Source organism: Petaurus breviceps, unplaced genomic scaffold, assembly GCF_028583685.1.
Source record: "Petaurus breviceps papuanus isolate PSGF00001 unplaced genomic scaffold, PetGlider_PUasm1.0 90721, whole genome shotgun sequence".
Classification (NCBI taxonomy): Eukaryota; Metazoa; Chordata; class Mammalia; order Diprotodontia; family Petauridae; genus Petaurus; species Petaurus breviceps.
Window position 1 is genome coordinate 3,697,132 of NW_027187322.1, and position 20,827 is coordinate 3,717,958.

The window sequence follows — 20,827 nt, forward strand, 5'->3', positions numbered from 1 at the left end:
CTTAGAATAGTGCCAGAAAGATCTTAGTGCCAGGCAAGGTCTTAGGATAGTGCCAGGCAAGGTGTTAGAACAATGCCAGGTAAGGTCTTAGAACAGTGCCAGGCAAGGTCTTAGAACAGTTCCAGGCAAGGTCTTAGAACAGTGCCAGGTAAGGTCTTAGTGCCTGGTAAGGTCTTAGAACAGTTCCAGGCAAGATCTTACAACAGTGCCAGGCAAGTCCTTAGAACAGTGCCAGGCAAGGTGTCATGACAGTGCCAGGCAAGGTCTTAGGACAGTTCCAGACAAGGTGTTAGAACAGTGCCAGGCAAGGTCCTAGAACAGTGCCTAGCAAGGTCTTAGTTCCAGGCAAAGTCTTAGTGCCTGGCATGGTCTTCCAACAGTTCCTGGTAAGGTCTTAGAACAGCTCCAGGCAAGATCTTACAATAGTGACTGGGAAGGTCTTAGAACAGTATCAGGTAAGGTCTTAGAACAGTGCCTGACAAGGTGTTAGAACAGTGCCAGGTAAGGTTTTACAACAGTGTCACATAAGGTCTTACAACAGTGTCATGCAAGATGTTAGAATAGTGCCAGGCAAAGTCTTAGTGCCAGGCATGGTCTTCCAACAGTGCCTGGTAAGGTCTTAGAACAGTTCCAGGCAAGGTGTTAGAACAATGCCAGGCAAGGTCCTAGAACAGTGCTTGGCAAGGTGTTAGAACAATGCCAGGCAAGGTCCTAGAACAGTGCCTGGCAAGGTCTTAGTTCCAGGCAAAGTCTTAGTGCCTGGCATGGTCTTCCAACAGTTCCTGGTAAGGTCTTAGAACAGTGTCAGGTAAGGTCTTAGAACAGCACCTGGCAAGGTCTTAGAACAGTGCCAGGCAAGGTCTTAGAACAGTGCCAGAAAACCTTGTCCTAAGAATCAATAAATGGAGTTCATTGTTCTTCCTTGACCTACCCACATGGCCTGGTCATTTCTTATTCACATCTCTGAATCATGCTAAGTGCTGGACACTGAGCAGCCCATGGCAAATAGCGTCCACGTGGGACATATAGGAACCTGAAAGGAAGGTCCACAGCGGAGATTGCCCTTACAAGCAGAGGGAACTCCAAAAATCGCAAGTCACAGGGTAAGGGAACTTTTTCAATTAATTCTTAGTCATTCATTCCACCAGGCTGATACAGGGATTTTTAAGCTTTCTATCACCATGAGTCAAATGCATAGGGTACAGTTCAAAGATCAGGAACAATATTTTCAAGCATTAAAGAAAGTAGTGAAAGAAAGAGGGTTTGTTATTATGAAGGAACAGTTAGAGGAATTTTATTTAGTGTGTTTGGAACATTGTAGCTCTGGGTTTCCAAAGGGTGGTGTAATAGAACGGGAATCAGAAGGAAAACAGATAACTAAGAAACTAAGAAAAGAAGGAACCCAGCATTTCTCAATTTCTGCTTTTTTTTCCTATGGAATATATTAAAGATATGTTTAACATCAGGTATGAAAGTGCCAAAGGTGGCACAAACAATTAAGTGTAATTCAACTATGCTTATGCAGTATTTATAGCAAGTCAAAAAAGTATACAAAAAATATCAGGATAAAAATGAGAAAAAATAAATTTGCATGAAAAATGTGAACAGAAGTTTTAAGGTTTAAGGGACTCTTTTCCTCCAATCCAACTCTGGCCAAGTTTGATTGTGGGAAAGGCTGTTAAAAATGATATTAATCAAAATAATAAAAAGGAAAAAGGAAATTTTTCCCCCTCAGATTAAAGAGGCAGACTAGCAAGCATTTAACCATTCTCCTGCTTCTTCTAAAAGAGGAAAGTGTTGTATATCAGGATGCAAATGAAGGTTAATTTCATTTGGCTCTAAGGCAAATTTAGAACATAACAAGATCTGAAAAACTTCAGGAGTAAAGGCTTTTAACTCTAGCTAGTACAGTCCAGAAAATTGGTGACACTGGCATTTGTCCAGCTTCTCCATACTGTACCTGGACGTTAAAAGCCTTTTGCTTTCATAAAAAAAAATAAAAATTAGACATCACTAAAGTTCACAATACAGGTTAAATTAGTTGAAAATTTTCTTTAAAGTTTCTCATCACTAGAGGAGAGAATGTTGAAGGATAGTTAGTATACTTAAATCTTAAATCACCCTCTTCAATCTAGATAAAGGGAGGATAGTCCACAAATAGCCCTAGGGGCAGAGCATGCTGCCCCACACTTATTAGGCAACCTGAATCTACAATTCAGACTTTGCAACTCTGAAAAGAGGATAAAAAAGTCTAAATTCTCTTTCAATAAATTTTGCATGTGATGATTTGGAAATTCAATTAATATCATAATGTGTTATTGTGGTTTTCCTGAGTTGTGGTACAATTCTATTATATAGTAAAGATTGGATAATTGTTGTTAGCCAGAAATAGTGTTAGATAAAACACATTGTTTTTTTCCTGATTTTTGTTGAAACTAAAAATATAGAGGAAAGAAATTGGTGTAGAAACAGCCATGATTACTTTATCAGTTCTGCTAAACCGTGTCTTATAATGTTTATATCTGCCATATAGAAAACCAGGTAGTCACAAATTTACCTGTAGTTACAAAAGGAGGTTAGTCCCTTCCCCCTCCAGTCTAGAGGGTACCTCAATACAATTGTATTAACTTCTTTCATCCTAGATCAGATTAGGAAAAGACAGTTCCACCTTCCCCCAACACTTGCAAACTTCACCTTCCCCTACTGGGCAAAGGAAGGAGGGGAAAGAGACTTCACCTACCATGAGGACTAGCTATTAAAAGTTCTGAGCCCTGCCACTGATAAGAAACCAATAGTTGTCTGTCCTGGATAAGACAATCCATCCTTTTTATCAATGATTTTATATGATCTAAGAATATAACTGACTTCATCTAAAGTTTAATGTTTTTGCTACAACTAAAATAATTTGGCTGTCACTTATGGAACTTGTAAAATTGATCATTTTAGTGTCTCAATGTTAAAAACTAGAATTGTTAATTGATTACTATATGTGGAAAAGAGGAAACTAGGTAAAAACTCAAAGCAGGAGCATCACTTTCAGCCACTGGTCTATATCAATTCTTATTTTTTAATGTCAAGACCCCTGGAAACTATCTCTATAGGAAAAATCATCAGACTAAGTTAGGAACTTGTTTTACTTAATGCAATTCTTAAATAATGAACTTAACTTGCTAAAAAGTTGCAAAAGATTAATAAGGATTGGCTATTACACCAGGATAAGTTAAATTTGAGAAAGAAAAATGTTAAATTATATCCTTTATGTGTTAAAAGACCTAGTAAATCTTTATTGTTTTTAACAGCTACATGAGAATAGAATTAACTGTAATTAGCTCTAAACTGTGATTGGTAAAAATTGCTGTTTAAGATAAAAAGCATTTTAAGACCATATTCATATATTTCTACTTTTTTCTGCTTAGGTCTGATTCCTATGATCGGACTAAGTAATCAGTAAAGGCTATGAACTCTTTTTATGTTAGCTTATTGGAAAATTTAACATTTTTACCTAAAATTAGAAAATGTACAGAAGTTTATACAAACTACTTAAAAATCACCTGAAGGTATTCCCATTGACTAAAGGAATTTTGGAACTAATAGCTTTTAAAAAATAAGGTGATCAGCTTTTAATTGTTTGAGATGAAATTATTATGTATTTTTTCTTTTCTCCTTTGGCTAAAACACTTTGTGATACCTAAATTAGTTTTGTTAAATAATAAGTCAGGAAAATAGAGAATGCTCACTGACCTCTGATAATCATTTAATATCTTATTTTGGCTAAAATATGAATTAATCAAACAGGCTGCTCTGTCTCATTTTACAAAAAAAAAAAAAAAAGCTCTTTCTATGTCAGCCACTCCAGAGCCCAGATAAGGCTGGGAGTAGGGATTTAAAATAGGCATCCAGAGATCATAAATTCAAAAAAGACCCAGCTTTATCTCTGAGGATACCTCTCCTTATGTTAACAAAACCTATTTTATGGCCCTTAAGGACAAGACCCTCAATTTGAAGTACTAACTTGAATAAATGGACTTTTTCTTATCTTAAGTTTTCTGAGCATATATCATGTTATGGATTGTTAATGATAAATAAAATACAGATATTCTGGATCATAATTTCAACTGACACTTTGTCATTTTTCTTATTTTATCGTATTTATCCAATTAGGAAAATTACTTTCTCATACAATGATTAAACCATTATGGGGATCGTGAATTTGTGTAAGTCAGCCACCCTTAATTGGGATGGTCTTAGAATTTACTTAAGCTCTTTCATCCTTTTGTTTATCAGTCAGGACTCTAGTTTTGCACTCCATGTACAAGTAGTAAAGCTAGCAATAAATACTTCCAAGCCACTCAGGTTAGTTTATCTTAATATGGGTTAGCCATGAAATTTAGTTGTAACCCCCATACAATTATTTAGGACATAAAATGAGAGATAAAATCATTGAGCCCCCAAAATATAGTAATTCAAAGAGAAAAAGTGAAAACTTTAAATGATTTTAAAAAATTATCAAGAGATATAAATTGGGTAAAGAACACATCAGCTCACTCACTTATTTAATCCCATAAGGGGAGAACCAAACCTCCATTCTCCCCGAACCTTAACAAAATAAGCAGAGGAACAACTTAAAATTATTGAAAATGCCATTCAGCAGTGCCAAGTCGATAGGATAGGTAGTAATAGCCCTATAGAAATCAGTATACTGAGGACACCTGAATTCCCTTTGGAGCCATACATCAGCAACAAAATATCTTAAGAGTGTATTTATCTCTCTCATCAGAGCCAAAAAAACCAGTGTTACCTACCCTCAATTACTAGCTATGCTAATATATAACAATCTTCAGGCTCCCTCCCTGTATATATTCAGTAACCTTATGTTGAAGCCCAAATTGAAATGCTAATCTAAGAAGACCCTTCCTGGCAGATCCTATTGACTGTGTATCAAGGAACTAGGGATAATACAATTTTACATTCCGATCAACAAAGAGTCATTTCCAAAATAACATCTTTTTCTCCTCTCTTACAAGTGGATAAGGCCTTTTACTGAGGCCTAAAACAAACAGATAGCTCACAGAAGTTATTTCTACTCCTCATTTACCCAAAAGAATGAAATGTTTATTATATGTCTTTTTAAGGAACAATTTCAACCTCTTAACGTTTTTATGGATAGTAAATATTATTTGTATGCTATCAGGAACATTGAGACAGGTTTCAATAATCAAAAGTTATACCAATTTTTTTTTCAGTTGCAACAAGTGGTTAGAGGTGGAGAAGGTCCTTGTTGGATTTCTCATGTTTACTCTCATACATCTTTTCCTGAGCCCATTCAACAAGGCAATGCTTTAGCTGATGAATTAACAATACAAACTTACCCATTTTACAAACTTCGTCCTTCATCTCTGCATTCAAAATGCAAGGATGTTAATAAGTAATTTCACATTTACTTGAGAACAGGCCAGGCAAATAGTTAAATCATGCACAAAATGCCTTCCTCACATACCTTCTCCCTCTTCCACCTCCATTAATCCTACAAGTTTAAAATATAATAGTCTTTGGCAAATGGATGTCACTTCTTTAGAAACTTACAATAATCCATGTGACAAGTGAAAACTTTTTTCTCATACGCTTTTGTTTTGGTAACTTCAAAGGTTGGATAATCTTTGCTGTTTAAAGATAAATAAGAATTGAGAATATCAACTACCAAATATTTACATTCATGAGAATTTGCACATACTGATATTTGGAATGAGACAAGTATTATCAAGGACAGATTAAATTTGTAATCTAAACAATTTGAACATGAAAGTTGAGTTTTCTTGAATCTAAACCTTAAATTTAATTTTTTGAGTCATATGTCAGCATTATAGTTCTTTTTAGGTTTGCTAACAATTTATCATAACTGTGTGTGGGGTACAAAAACCCTAACCCAAACTGACTACTTGGAGACCTCAAAGTGAAGATAGGAAGTTTATTAGAATCTCACGAGAAGCGGATGGTCCAGTAGCTGGAACAATGCCCAGGAGAGGAGGCCGTTGTACAGAAGCTAAAGCTGGGTTAAATAAGAAAAGGGTTACAAAGATTAACATAATTATTACTAATGAGGCTCTAATCTTGTTGGATAATATACATAATACATGAAGTTCATTACACAGGCACAGTAACAATCTTAGACTACTGAACCCCCTTCAGTCTTATCTTAGACACATTCTTATCGGGACTTGAGTGCCCCAAGGCTACTGTCTGTTCCTTGATTGGTTAAATCCACCTGCTGCTGCCAGCTCCTTCCATTCTTCATTATTTTTAGTATTATCTAGGAGTTTTAGTCTGGGAACCAGGGTCTGAGCTTCTTTCCCAAGGTCACTGCCTGTTCCTCCTTATCAGCAGTCTTGTTCAGCAATTCTTGCAGTTCTATAGAAACTTAACTCTTTTATGGTAAGCTGGGTGAAAAGGGCTGACTAGAACAGAGCAACTATATAGAAAGGCTTCTAAGGTTTCAAAGTCACAGAATTTCTAGAAAAATGGAAACTTAGGCCTAAGGACTTACTTTACAAATAGCATCTGTGAAACCACACTTTTACCTGTCCCATACAGTCCCTCCTCTCTTTTAGCCTACTGTGGTTTCTCACTAAAACAATTTAACATTCTTTCACACTCTTTTTCTTCAAACATCTTGAGCATGGCCTCACATTGGCTTTCTAAGTCTCTGGTTGGTCCTACTTCATCTTGGGTAATTGTGGGTACAGTACCCATCCTTTATTCTGTAACACCATCAACCTGATCTCTTCCAGAGGTTTTGTGTCTAATCTTATCATTTTAGCAATAGCATCTTGAACCATGTTTGAGACTAGTTTGATCATGCATGGAATACATACAGGAATTAATATAACTAACAAACAATTGTCCCTTTCAAAGTCTGAAAGTCTCTTTTCACACTGTTTTCTGGCAGGGGTTACCCCATCTGACGGAAGTCCTCTGGTTTTTTTTCCATCCATCCATCCTCAGCATCACATTCCAGGCTCTTTCTCTCCTGCCTTCTTTCATTCACTTTCCTACAAAAGGAACCTTAGAACCAATTTAAATTACCCGTCCTGAGCCCTTATCATTCTTACAAAATTAAAATTGGAGTCTTGGTCAATTGTCATGATCACACATTAAAACTAGTTTCTTATATTTTTGCATTAATCCATTATCAATTCCTCCAGCAGGAGGATGATATTTCACTAAGGGATTCACATTATACTAACAATTATAACAATTAAAATATTTACCAAGTACAAAAACTATCCTCCTTTTAATATTAACTAATTATGAGAAAGGTGAGACAAGTGTGATACTAACTAATAACAGAATAATATTCCCACAAACCCTTGACCTACTTGTCCTCACATCATTACAAAGAACTTAAGGACCCTGACTTATACAGGAATACCTATGCTAAATCCTAAGCCTAATAGCTTTATCTTATAGTAACTTAAGATGTTCCAGAATCAAGTATTTAACAGATTTATTGTTTTCAAAACTTTTGATTATTGAAACTTGCCACCAAGAATAAAGACAAAACTGTAATGAGGGGGCCATATTTCCCCAACTTCAGAATGTCAATTCCAGGCAAGATGTATACCAAGCTGCAATCTGCATTGAGCCCAGCTCAGAGTCAGCCAGGTGTCACTGGGAGGGTCAAGTCAGGAGAATCCTACCTCAGCTCATGCAGAACAGTCGTTCTCCCAACCTTCCATACTCATACTTCACAGGCCTTCAATATATGTACCTCATCTGGCATCATGGATTAGTGACTCAGATAGCTTGGATAACCTTTCTCAATATCCATACCTGTAGTTAGACTCAGAGGAATAGTCAGTTAACAGTCCCATCAAATCTTAAATAACAAGCTCCAACATTCAGTTTAAGATATGATTATAATCTCACATTGGTTAAGAAACATCTCTAAAGTGAGCCTCAAATAACCTGCATTCATTTCTATATTTATTCTTGTTTATAAAAATCAAATTTTTCATCAGGATTATAAATTGTTGCTCTAATAGATTTGCATCTACTTCCCAAGCTTCCCTATCTTCTTATAACTATGCTTAGTTTTAGCTCACACTAAAATTTCTTTTCTCTCAACTAAAAATGTCTCTGATTTAATCCCAACAATTAATTCAGTCAATTGCATTAATACCCAATTACACTTTGAAATACACTGGGACCCCATTACATATACACAGATATAACTTTTCTACAGTAACTTTATAATCCCAATTTCAGTCCATGGGATAATGATTCAATATTGCATTTGTATCCTTATTTCCTTTTCTTCTCAAATATGATTGAGCTATTAATTATAAAATCAAGTTACAAATCTTTCTGCCTTCCTAAATACTTCCAAATCTCTTAAACCCATTATCCAGGTTATTCAGAATTTCTAGGGACTCTGGCAGTTTAACAACATCATACAGTAGTAGGAGGACTGTTCTGAATGAGCAGAACTAGTCAAAATAAAGTTTTCATCCGGTCTCTTCCTTTCCACATACAGTAATCAATTAACAATTTTAGTTTTTAGCATTAAAACAAATTCCCACAGTTTCATCAAATCATTCTTATTATAAACAATTCACTACAGATAATATTCAATACACTAATGGACTTCTCTACCTGCTGTCCCTCTCTCCCTGCGTCCTTTCCAAGGACTAATAAGATTGCTTCCTCATCCTGGATTACAAAATTTTCCTTGTCTCTCTCATCTTGTATCTCCCATCTTGTTCTCAGTCTTTCCAAAAAAACTTCTGAAACGACTTCACTATTCTGGAACCCATAAACACCAATCTCCAAATCTCTGGGTCTGTCTTTCCTAGCTTTTCTGCCAGGAGACTCACACTGCTTTATTAACACCCTTTTGTTTACTTCCTTGCATATAAGACACTTCACAGATTTGTTGATTGACCATTTCTCTCCCACCAAGCAACAGCCAATAGCCTTGCTCAATTTCAGTCTTCGCAAGCCTAATTAAATTTTACCTTTCAGCTTCTATGAACACAAGTATTTCCTTTGTCTTAGGGACTTGGGGATTCAACACATCCCTCTTCATAGATTCTATGGACAGGGCAGCCTTCTTAACTTTCTTGTCTGCTAATCTGTTCCGCATCATCTCATACCAAAGATCTTATAAAACATTTCTTCACAAGGATATTTCCCTTTTGCAAAAATATTTTATCTTGATATCATTAACTACTATACAATTCCTAAATTCTCTGGTCATAAAATCTTCCCCAAATAATTAACAAAATTTATACAGGGAGGATTAACAGGTCTTTTCTTCACATAATTACCTTTCACAAGCATACTTTTGTAAATATTTGATTTATGCAATGACTCCAAATAGCTCGGTTAACAATCTTACAAGTTTAAACAATCTTAACTGAAGCTTTCTTTTAAAACAACTGTTTACCTATAAAGATATCATAAATAAGTAACATGTACCTAAATTTAGACTTTGAAACCAAAATCAAGTAATTACCAATCTGGTGATCTTAAATTTAGTCATTTCCAAATTGCTTTGCACAGAAAATCATTCATCCCATTACCATTGGCATAAAATTAACACTTAAAGAAAATTCCACATAAGATTAACAAACATGAAACAATTAATTTTTATCTTACACAGTTTACACTCAAATAGCACTGTTGTTTTGTACCAGGCATTGTACCAAGCACCTTTACAATTATATCAGTTCCATAAAATTCCCTAGAATGTAGATTCCACCACCATCCCCTTACTGAACAGTAAATTAAGGTAAATAAAGCTTTCAAGGGGGGAAGGACATACAGTGGATCACTTTCTTAATGCCAAATAACAATATGTACCTTTTGATCATGTAACCATATATTTCTAAGTTCTAATACACTTGGTCCTCAGAAAGGAAATATATATATCCACAAATTTATTTCTTTCCTTACTATTCCAATTACCCATTCAGATTCATATCTTCCAAAAAGTTTATTATTACTGTTATTACCTGTTTGTATCCCAAATGTAACAGTTTTAAATTGTCAGATTTTATAACATAAAAATCCAATTCAACTGAAATAAACATTATAAAATAGGGTTAACAGAATTGATAAAGTAACATAGTTGGTTTTACACAACTTTTTCCCCAGCTTTTAGTTTCAACAATATTCAGATTGAAAACAGCTTTATCTAACACCATTTCTGGCTCACAATAGTCACTCAATTTTTATAGTACAAGAGGATTTTACAATCTAGAGATACCATAACAACAGAACGACATTAATTGCATTTCCAAATCATCACATACAAAAATTATTGATAGAAAATTAGCCTTACCAAGTGCAGAGGCTTTTCTCCTCTCCCCACAGTTGCAAGAATATGGTTGTGGACCCAGGGGTTTGAAAAGGAAGAGGGTCATCTGCATTCCTAGAGGTGGAGGTTTTAGGATACCCAGGGGCCCAGGGCTGTTACCAGTAGGTGTCCTCGATATAGCTTTCAAGTGGGAGAGGGTAACTCAAATTCCCTACTATTCTTCAGCACTCTCTTTCCTTAATCTGATCTGGTTGGAGAGGCTTTAACAAAATCTGCTCAAATGTTTTTAGCTGTTCTATCTTTTACTCCCATAAATTTCACTTATGTGTCCATTCTTTAGAACTTCTTTGAAAGTGAGAGCTTTGAATCCACCAGTCAAGTGAGTGGGACCCCAGTGTCCCCTTCTGTACTGGAGAGCTCAAAGCTTCACCCCTGAGGTGTCTCTTTTACAGATCTATGTATTTTCCTAATTTGCATCAGTGCCAAATACTGTATGTCTTTAGCACTGAATCAGAAGTGATACTCTTCAGAAATGACCAGACTGTATTCAGTTGCCTTTCAGTTGTATTCTGATACACAAAGCTTTCCTCTTTTAGGTGAGGCAAGAAATAGTTCAATGTTCTTCTTCCTGCCTCTTTGCCTCTTTGATCTGAGGGGAGAAGATTCCCTCCCTTTCTTATTGCCTTCTTCTCTCTCCACTTGGCCAGAGTGGAATGAAGAGAAGGAGATTTTCAAACTTTTAAATATCTTAAAACTTCTGTCACACTTTCCCATAGCAAGTAATTTATGCCTCTCTTAACTTCTTACCCTGCTCCTTCCTTTGCCACAGGCTTAAACATTCCTGCTTTTCCTACTGTCTACTCATCCTTCTGTTGGACTTTGATTACGGTGCCTTTAAAACCACACACTTTATTTCTCTCTAATTCTGACCCGATGCTTCTTCTACACTCTTTGACTTGCATTTACCATCATATAACCTAAACAAGACAATATTTGCCTCTCTTTCTCTCTCTCTCCAGCCTGCATTCAGCATCGGGAGAAGGGAGGAGGAGGGAGAGAGATAACAGCATTCCAAAGAAATGTCCAGCAGTCCAGCTGTAGTTTAAACCTTACAGGGTGTTAGATTACTCACTCACACTCATTCACTCAGCAACACAAAAACAGAAAAGATAGAGAAACTGACAGGAAACTTCCAAAAATTCACAGAGGATTGTCAGAAATTCTCCACAAATCACATATTTGCTTGGCCTCCAGATCTCATGGAGGCCAGGTAAGACTTGCTGTGAGATAACCTAGGCATAGATCCCCAGGTGTAGGGGGAAACTGGCCCATCCTTTCTTCCTGCCCTTGAACACACAGAGGCTGTTAATTACACAGACAGACACTTTACACAGAAACACAAAGAACGAATATACAAGCCAGTTTCACTTGATCATTTTTTTTCCTATCCTTCCCTTTATAATTTGGCAATTCGTTCCAATTTTGTAATCTAAACTATTAGCCGGCACTTTCTGATATCGCTCCGAATTTCCTTAGGGTTTGTACTGCACTTTCCCCATTCTCACAGGAGAGGCCCTTCTTCTCCCTCTAGCAGGAGGTCGCCTGCCTGCAGTCACCCAACAACACTCTCCATGAGTCCTTCCCTGGCAGCCTGCAATCCTTCTCTCTACACAAATTTGAGAGGCTCTTCCTCTCGGGTCTCCCTTGACCCAGCCAATGGGCTCCCAGACTCTTGAGGTTGCCTTGGTACTCTCTTACCTGCGGGCTACACTAGTGTGGTTTTCCGACTGCTGAGCTCATCAACTCACCATCCGTGGAGCTTCGGATCCATCACTTACACTTTTCCCTTTGCCTTTTCACTGAGGTTCTCCGCTTTGGGCCCTTTGCTCAGTAGAGAGGAGAAACGTCACCCTGCTTTGGAGACCACAGGAACAAAATGTCCCGTGGGCGCCTGCCTCCAAATAGAGGCGGTGGTTGTTCCCCACAGAGTCATGTGATCCTGGTACACGAGCCCCCAACTGTGTGGGGTACAAAGGCCCTAACCCAAACTGACTACTTGGAGACCTCAAAGTGAAGATAGGAAGTTTATTAGAATCTCACGAGAAGCGGGTGGTCCAGTCGCTGGAACAATGCCCAGGAGAGGAGGCCGTTGTACAGAAGCTAAAGCTGGGTTAAATAAGAAAAGGGTTACAAAGATTAACATCATTATTACTAATGAGGCTCTAATCTTGTTGGATAATATACATAATATATGAAGTTCATTACACAGGCACAGTAACAATCTTAGACTACTGAACCCCCTTCAGTCTTATCTTAGACACATTCTTATCGGGACTTGAGTGCCCCAAGGCTACTGTCTGTTTCTTGATTGGTCAAATCCACCTGCTGCTGCCAGCTCCTTCCATTCTTCATTATTTTTAGTATTATCTAGGAGTTGTAGTCTGGGAACCAGGGTCTGAAATTTTTCTCAAGGCTGCTGCCTCAACTTCCCAAGGTTACTGCCTGTTCCTCCTTATCAACAGTCTTGTTCAGCAATTCTTGCAGTTCTATAGAAACTTAACTCTTTTATGGTAAGCTGGGTAAAAAGGGCTGACTAGAACAGAGCAACTATATAGAAAGACTTCTAAAGTTTCAAAGTCACATAATTTCTAGAAAAATGGAAACTTAGGCCTAAGGCCTAAGGACTTACTTACTTACTTTACAGATAGTCTCTGAGAAACCACACTTTTACCTGTCCCATACAACTATGATTTACATATCTATTTAAGGTGAATGAGAAATGGGAAAGAAAACTTTCAGTGTATTACTAGAAGCCCCTAATCTAATTTTTATTGTGCCATTTCTTCAAGAATTGACTTTTTTGGGGTGGCCAGGTAGCACAGCGAGTAAGAGCACTGGCCCCAGTGTCGGTATGACTTGGGAATCGAATCTGAGCTCAGATACTTAGCACCCACCCAGAAACACCTGGCCGTGTAACCTTGAGCAAGTTACTTACCCCCAATAGCTTAAAAAAAAAGAATTGACTTTTTAAAAATGATGTTTTTCCCTGATATAAGATACTATGTAATCATGTATTTAAATAAAGGAGAGTCCTCTCCCTGTAACATCCCCCAGAAATGAAAAGGCAACAGTCAATGACTATATTTCCGTTCAAAAGATTTGAAACTTAAAAACATTTTTATCATTTTCTGTAACTGTGAAACTTCCCATTCATTTAACTTAATAAGGCTACATTATATGGACAGAGCAAAATTATTGTCCTTCAACTTTATATGATTACTCCTGTAGCTACACTTCTATAAGGAGAAGCATTGTTTTTTCACTCCATTTCCATTGTTCTTCATTCTTAGATACCCCTAAAGAAATAAAAACCCATGATGCCCCTGTCTACACTGGCAGATCATTTCAATTTTTCTGTGAAACCTATTGACAAAAATTTAAAGGGAATTTGGATTTGGAACTATATATCACAAGGGCAATTAGCTACTGCCTTATATGCCCTAAATTTTTTTTAAGCATCACTAAAAAAGGGTCTAAACCAGCAGAATAACTATTTGAAAAAGTACATTAGTGGAAAAGACCTGCCCCTTACTTATGTAGAGGTGAGGTTGTGCTTATATTTTTTTTTGACACTGATGAACGATCACTGAAGATGCCAACACAGAATGTCCAAGGGTGTTCCACCAGATGCAGAAACAAAGAGGATCAGAGGATCCCTCACAAGGACAACCCCAGAGGAAATGGCTTGGCGTCCCACCTTTTCACAGAATGATACAGCCTCCTAATGGAACATTACACATGACAGACTTCAGAGGAGTCTGCACTTCAAGAAATGTCTGATTTTCTAATAAGAACTGACTTTTGAACTTTTTAAATCACAGGACTAATTGCCTTCCTCTTATTGTCAGCTACTGTGTCTTCTATTTTAAGTGGGATACAAACGGCTCCATTTGTGAATGAATTTGCAAGGAATGTTACCTTGCCTTTGAAAACTCGACCATACTTTTTCTCCAATGTAATTATGGGTACACCTATCTATGTATGAACTTTTAATTGTATTGATTTTACTTTTGCTCAATGTATATCTAGTAGAGATCTTGTTGAACAATCTTTTTGCTTTTTTCAACTAATTTCACTTATGCTTGATATCAAACATCAAGGGTATATACATATCTGATGTCTTTAAAAAGGGGGAAATAGGTTAGTCAGATTTCTTGTTACTAAATTCACTGTCCTAATATTGTTAATGATTTCAATTGCTGTGTTTGCAATCTAAACTGCACAATAGGTTAATGAATTATCAAAAACATGTTTCTGCAGCCTTTAAGACAGAACATGGCATAGATAAGGATCTTTTGTAAAAGATCAATTTATTACAACAACTTAGATATGAGTTAAAAGCATTAAAAACTCAACTGTTCCTTAGATGTGATTATAAATACACATATATTTGTGTTCCCACTAGCTTATATAGTTCCTCCCATCCCAATATCACATGGGACAGGATCAGAGCCTGCTTATTGGGAGCGTGACATGATTTCTCTATCATCTTGGAAATAAAAAGCTTTCAATCAAATTATTAAGACATTGAACACAGTGAGGTTCCTGGGATTGACCCAGTAGGAGTTAAAAACAATTACTGATACATTGAAAAAATCTCTATGCATCTACTTCCCATATTGATCATTATAATAGTCTGTTGTATATTTGGACCTTGCATTATACAAATTATAACACGCAATATTAAAACTTTAGGCACTGAATTACATGCCTTTAAACTTATCCTTAAAAAGGGGGGAAATGTGGGGAGCCAAAGAAGCCTGGTTCAGAACTCAGACAGTAAATCCTAACAGTGGATTTAAAACAAGAATCTCTTTGAGATGCGACTTTTGTGGAGTTAGCTCCTGAGTTCTTTGTTATGGGTTATACTTATAAGGATGTTACTTGAGTTCTGAGATCAATAGGCTACACCCCAAGATTTTAGTGATTGAGAGCCAAAATATTTGATTCAGCACTCAGGTATCTTTGGGTGGTCAGCTCTAAACGTGATGTGTTTTGAGGATTGCAGCTTTGGCTTTGAAGTTTGCTCTCAATTGTATCTGGTTATGACTGCGGCTGCATTAGGATGTACCTGAAGCCTACATCAAAGGTTTTACCCTAAGACTTTAGTCTCCTAGGTAACAAATCCTTATCAAATTATCTAATCTGTGCTGCTTCCAGGATACAACAGACCAGGTAATGATTAGAAAACTTGAGTCCTCTTCCTTTGTCTCATTGCTGTATAAAAACCTTGCCTTAAGAATCAATAAATGGAGTTCATTATTCTTCCTTGAACTACCCACATGGCCTGGTCATTTCTTATTCACATCTCTGAATCATGCTAAGTGCTGGACACTGAGCAGCCCACGGCACCAGGCAAAGTGTTAGAACAGTCCCAGGCAAGGTCTTAGAACAGTTGCAGGCAAGGTGTTAGAACAGTTCCAGGCAAGGTCTTAGAACAATGCCAGGCAAGGTCTTAGAACAGTGCCAGGCAAGGTCTTAGTGCCAGGTAAGGTTGTAGAACAGTGCCTGGCAAAGTCTTAAAACAGTTCCAGGCAAAGTGTTAGAACAGTGCCAGGCAAGGTCTTAGAACAGTTCTAGGCAAGGTGTTAGAACAGTGCCAGGCAAGGTCTTAGAACAGTGCCAGGCATGGTGTTAGAACAGTGCTTGGCAAGGTGTTAGGACAGTGCCAGGCAAGGTGTTAGAACAGTGCCAGGCAAGGTGTTAGGACAGTGCCAGGCAAGGTGTTAAAATAGTGCCAGGCAAGGTGTTAGAAGAGTGTCAGGCAAGGTCTTAGGTGAAGAGGCCCAAATTCATTTTTGTATTTGAAACTCCTGTGCCTGGCATGTAGTTAGCGCTTAATTATTAACAATTAAGATTGTTGCCAGTTAACTGACTAATGTTCTGACTGGCCATAGTCACAAGTGGGATTTGAACCCAAGGTCTCTGACAAGAGGAATAGCAAGAGGACCTCTGGTCACTGTCTTCAGACCCCTCTGTGCCCCTCCCTGCTTAACATCTAGACAGAAAAAGCCAGGAGTGGAGCTGGGCAGACACCTGCTGTAAGCCCATCTCTCAGCCCCTCTGTTCTCTCATCTGTAAGGAATGGAATAAAATTCCTCCTCCTCCCTACCTCACAGGATGTGTGGTGGAGAAATCACCTCAGCAGCTAAAGAAATGTGCTAACTCATTTGAGCCATTGCTGGTAATTGAATTTGTTGGCTGATTGGCAAAAACAATTACAGAAAGATGGAGAGCAGGGGGCCCCTCCACTGCCAGATCTGGGAGGCTGGAGAGGAGCTAGGGTGGGGGTGGGAGCTGGAAGGATGGGAGGAGGGAGTGCTTGGGTGGGTGGAGGAGAGTGGGGGCGGGGCAAGCAAGAACAAAGGCAAGAGGCAAGACTCAGTGGGGGTAGGGGTGGGGATATCAGAAGACTCAGACCAAGAGGTGAAGGAGAGAAGGTTTGGGGGAAGAGGGTTGAATTTCAGAAGGACCGTAAGAGCCAAAGAAAGAGTTTGGAATTGGTGCAGGAGACTGTATTCATCCATTGTGTGGTTTTTAAACTCGGAAGCCTAGAGATAAAGGGGGAGTCCTTACCAGATTGGTCTGACCTTGATTGGAGTGGGGGGACAGAGTGGAGGCTGGAAACTATGGGGGCTGAGAAGAAGGGGCAGTGGGAATAAAGATGAAAATCACCACACTCATCCAGGCTTACCCAAACTAGATGGAGGGGTTTAGCTCTGGGGAAACACTGCTTCACCTTTTTGGTATCTGGCCATCTGGTGAAGTCTCTGGGCACCTTCTCAGACTGATATTGTTATGGGTATGAAATAAAATACATTGAATGACAAAGAAAACCAATTACATTGAAATACACTAACCGAAACATTTTAAAATAACAATTTCATGGAGCTTAGATTAAGAATCCCTGACCTAGAACCAGAAGGAAATTTTGTTTTCGTTGTGGACTCTGTGATCCTGCTTGGGGTTTTCTTGGCAGAGATACTGGAGGGGTTTGCCTTTTCCTTCCCCAGCTCATTTTATAGATGAGGAAACTGAAACAAACAGGGTGAACTGACTTGCCCAGGGTCACACAGCTGTTGAGTGTCTGAGGCTAAATTTGATCTCAGGAAGATGAGTCTTCCTGACTCCAGGCACTCTATCTGCCCAACAGATACTTATCTTATAAAGTATATAAATATTAATATTATATTAATATTATAAAGTGTATAATAAGAATAATCTTATAATTATCTCCAGGTCACCTAGCTGCCCCCCACTCCCAGACCAGCCTTTTAATTACACTGGCCACATCTTGCCTCTTTCAACTCTTTCTTATTCCCTTTGAGATGGAAATTGGTAGTGTTATCATAATATTAGGCTTTTGTAGCATTTTAAGATGTACAGATCTCTTATTTGAGCTCTGCCTTGCTTTGGAAGAAAAGAACTACAGGTTGAATTAGTAAGTTCATTTGAAAAATGTAGAAATTGAGGCTCAGAGATGGGTAGTGACAAGCCTGGGGGAGAATGTGAAATGAGGACAGTTTTGTTTCTCGGTAAAGACTTCTGGGGACAAGAGACACCCACAGTGCAGGCATGTCCAGGCCCCTGGCTGGCCCAGTCAGACGATGTTAGAGCTCCGACCTCCCTATCCAGAAGGAAAACTAGAGGCTGCACATATCTCCATGTATTTGGAAACCATGGGTGATGATGTATTTGGTGAAAACCCACTGGATTCCTCCCTTTGGGAAGCTTGTGAGTTAACCAAAGATGGGAATCAAGGGAGCCGCCTTAGCAGAGGTCCAGAGGAGGGCATTGTCAGTCCCGGAGGATTTGTCTGTTGCTATGGAAACAAGGTCAGCAGCAGCATCCAGAGCTGCTGCTTAGCAACCGCTGGAAGGAGGGGACAGCGACAACCAGGCTCGGAGGGGAATGAAAAGATGTCTGAATCCGCAGTCGGCCTGTCACGTGTGTCCTGGGTCCCAGGTCACCTTGGCCCCCAGCCCCCACCCTGGCAAACAGGAGGAGTGCAGAAATCCATGGTTTTCTTTCCCTTGAAGCTTTCCAAAGCCTTTTCCCTGATATTGAGAGCTGGGAGCAGCCAAGTGACCACTTCATTCTGCAGAGGAGGGGGTCAGCCTCCTTTTTCAGCATGTTGCCCGGGCAACGACAGGTCTTATGAGACAAAATCTGGTCCTGCCATAGCCTTTCAGTGCCTGCTGTTCCACATGCCTGCCTTCCATCTCTCACCCCTGAGTCTTTTCACAGACTGCCACAGAATCATAGATCAAGAAAGACCCTTGGGGTGGGCTCCACAGCCCAACCTTTTATTTCACAAGCCTGGAGAGAGCAAGGGACTCCCCCAAGGTCAAAATGCTAAGTGGGCAGGATTTGAACTTGGGGCCTGAGTCTCACAGCAACTATGGGAGGTGGATTTTTTCAGTGTTATCTCCATTTTACAGATGAAGGAACTGAGGGTCTGAGAGAAGAAGGGACTTTCCCAGGGTCACTGGGTTAGCATGTGTTGGAGGCCAGATTGGATTGAATCTCCGGAGTCCATCCAGCCCTCTTTCTCCAACATGGAGAAATGGTCCCCTCAGGTTATACCAAGTAGGTTGCATGGGCCAAAATCTGCTTCCAAATACACGACACTCTTCTTTCCATTGTCTTTGCACAACCCATGCCCCTGTGCCTGGCACGCTCTTGCTTTCCCCCTGCTCTGAAGGAGCTCAGATGCCACCTTCTTCATAATCTTTTCCTGATACTCTCCCCCATTCCCCTCCCAATATTTTATTCCCCCTCTTCCAAATTACTTTGGATTTATTTTCTATGCAAAGAATGAATTGGTCATGATACTCCAAGTTTATGAAATCATAGAAGAGGCAGCTAAAAGAGACTTGTCTCTACTTTGTCACCCCTTAGGAAGTGATAGAATTGGAAGGTAGTTTGCCATTGGTTGGTCAAAGATTGACCACATCCCTTAGCACCTGGTATACTGCTCTGAACTGAGTAGGTAATCTGCATTTTTAACACCTTCTGTCACTTTCTTCAGTCTTGACAATCAACAAAAAAATCAGCTCATCCCTGACTTGTAAAATCTGCTGATTTTTGAGATGTAAGTGCTCCCTCTGGAAAGCTGCAACCTCTGAACAATAAGGGAGTCACAGCAAGTCAACGTCGTCACAATTAGTCACCCAAAACAATGGAAATCCATCGACAGAACTGCAAATAGGGGTTTGGGCTCCAGGACAGACACTTGGGAGTACAGAATGAGCCCAGTGTCCAGAAAATTTGATAGTAAAAAGACAAACTTCACCCTATTTTTATAGCAAAAAATATTGCTGCACTTCATTTTGCTGCATGCTCGTGTCTTGGGGCATGCCAGAGGAGCCTGAATTCTGGCTAGAGGTGGGGAGGGGAAGGATGGACATGTGCTCTTGCTCTGTACCAAAGGATTTACACTTGAGATGATGCATCCATCCCTTATTTGTCCTGGTGACTGGGGACCTGTATCAAAGATGGCTGGTGGCTGAGGCAAAGGGAGGTTCCTCCCAGTGAGACACACAAAGGACAGGAGAGTTGAGACTCAATCAGCCTCTCTCTTGGCCTCCCAGCAAGACAGCATTTCCTTTCCCTCCTCCCCTAGTGGTCATGGCAAAGCACACAGCAGAGAGAACATGGGGGTGCCCAGGTGAGCCTCAAGTCCCTGACTGCCTCCAACTAGGGGTCCTGAGGGTCCATTTCTCTCCTTGGAAGCTCCCTCATGAGGAGCAGAGTTCATAAGTCCAGTGCTGGCTGTCCAGCCAGAGGAGATGTCTACAACAGCTTCCTGGAGGATTCAAGTGGGAAGGGTGAAGAGCTACTTCCACTGTTGAGAAGATCTGGCCTTTATGAGTCACTGGAAGGTAAGGATCTAAGGTGAATTAGGTCTTTGCCTCCTGGGAGAGTAGAATAAATGGTAGGTTGCTTTTTTAATCTTTTAACTATTGGTTAATATATGCTTGTGAATCTTTTGGTTTTTAATCATTTTGCGGTAGGTGAAATAAAATAGCTGTCCTATATCTGATAGCTACACATTGGATACCTTTTCTAGAAGGGACCTTGTTAACCTCCTTTTAGGGGAGACTTTCCCTTGAATGCTGATATGGAGGCAAAGAACCAGAGAGCAGAAAGAGCCTGACTTATCTCCTTTAGGGGTCAGTCCTTCTGCAGTACTGAAAGTGTGAGCTCTTGTGGAAAATCCCTCAACTTTTGAGGAAACAGTTTCCTATCTAATACTAGAGAGAGGAAGAGGATGTTTTCTCACAGGAACCACATTCACATGGAACAGCTTCCTCAGAGCCCAACTTGGGACACAGTGGATTAGATGATGCTTCCAACTGTGAGGAGGAGCAGCAGTCCAAGGGACAGGGACAGGGAGGCTGTGTGTTGTTCACCCTTCATTTCGGACTGATGATGACTGACGTCTTGACT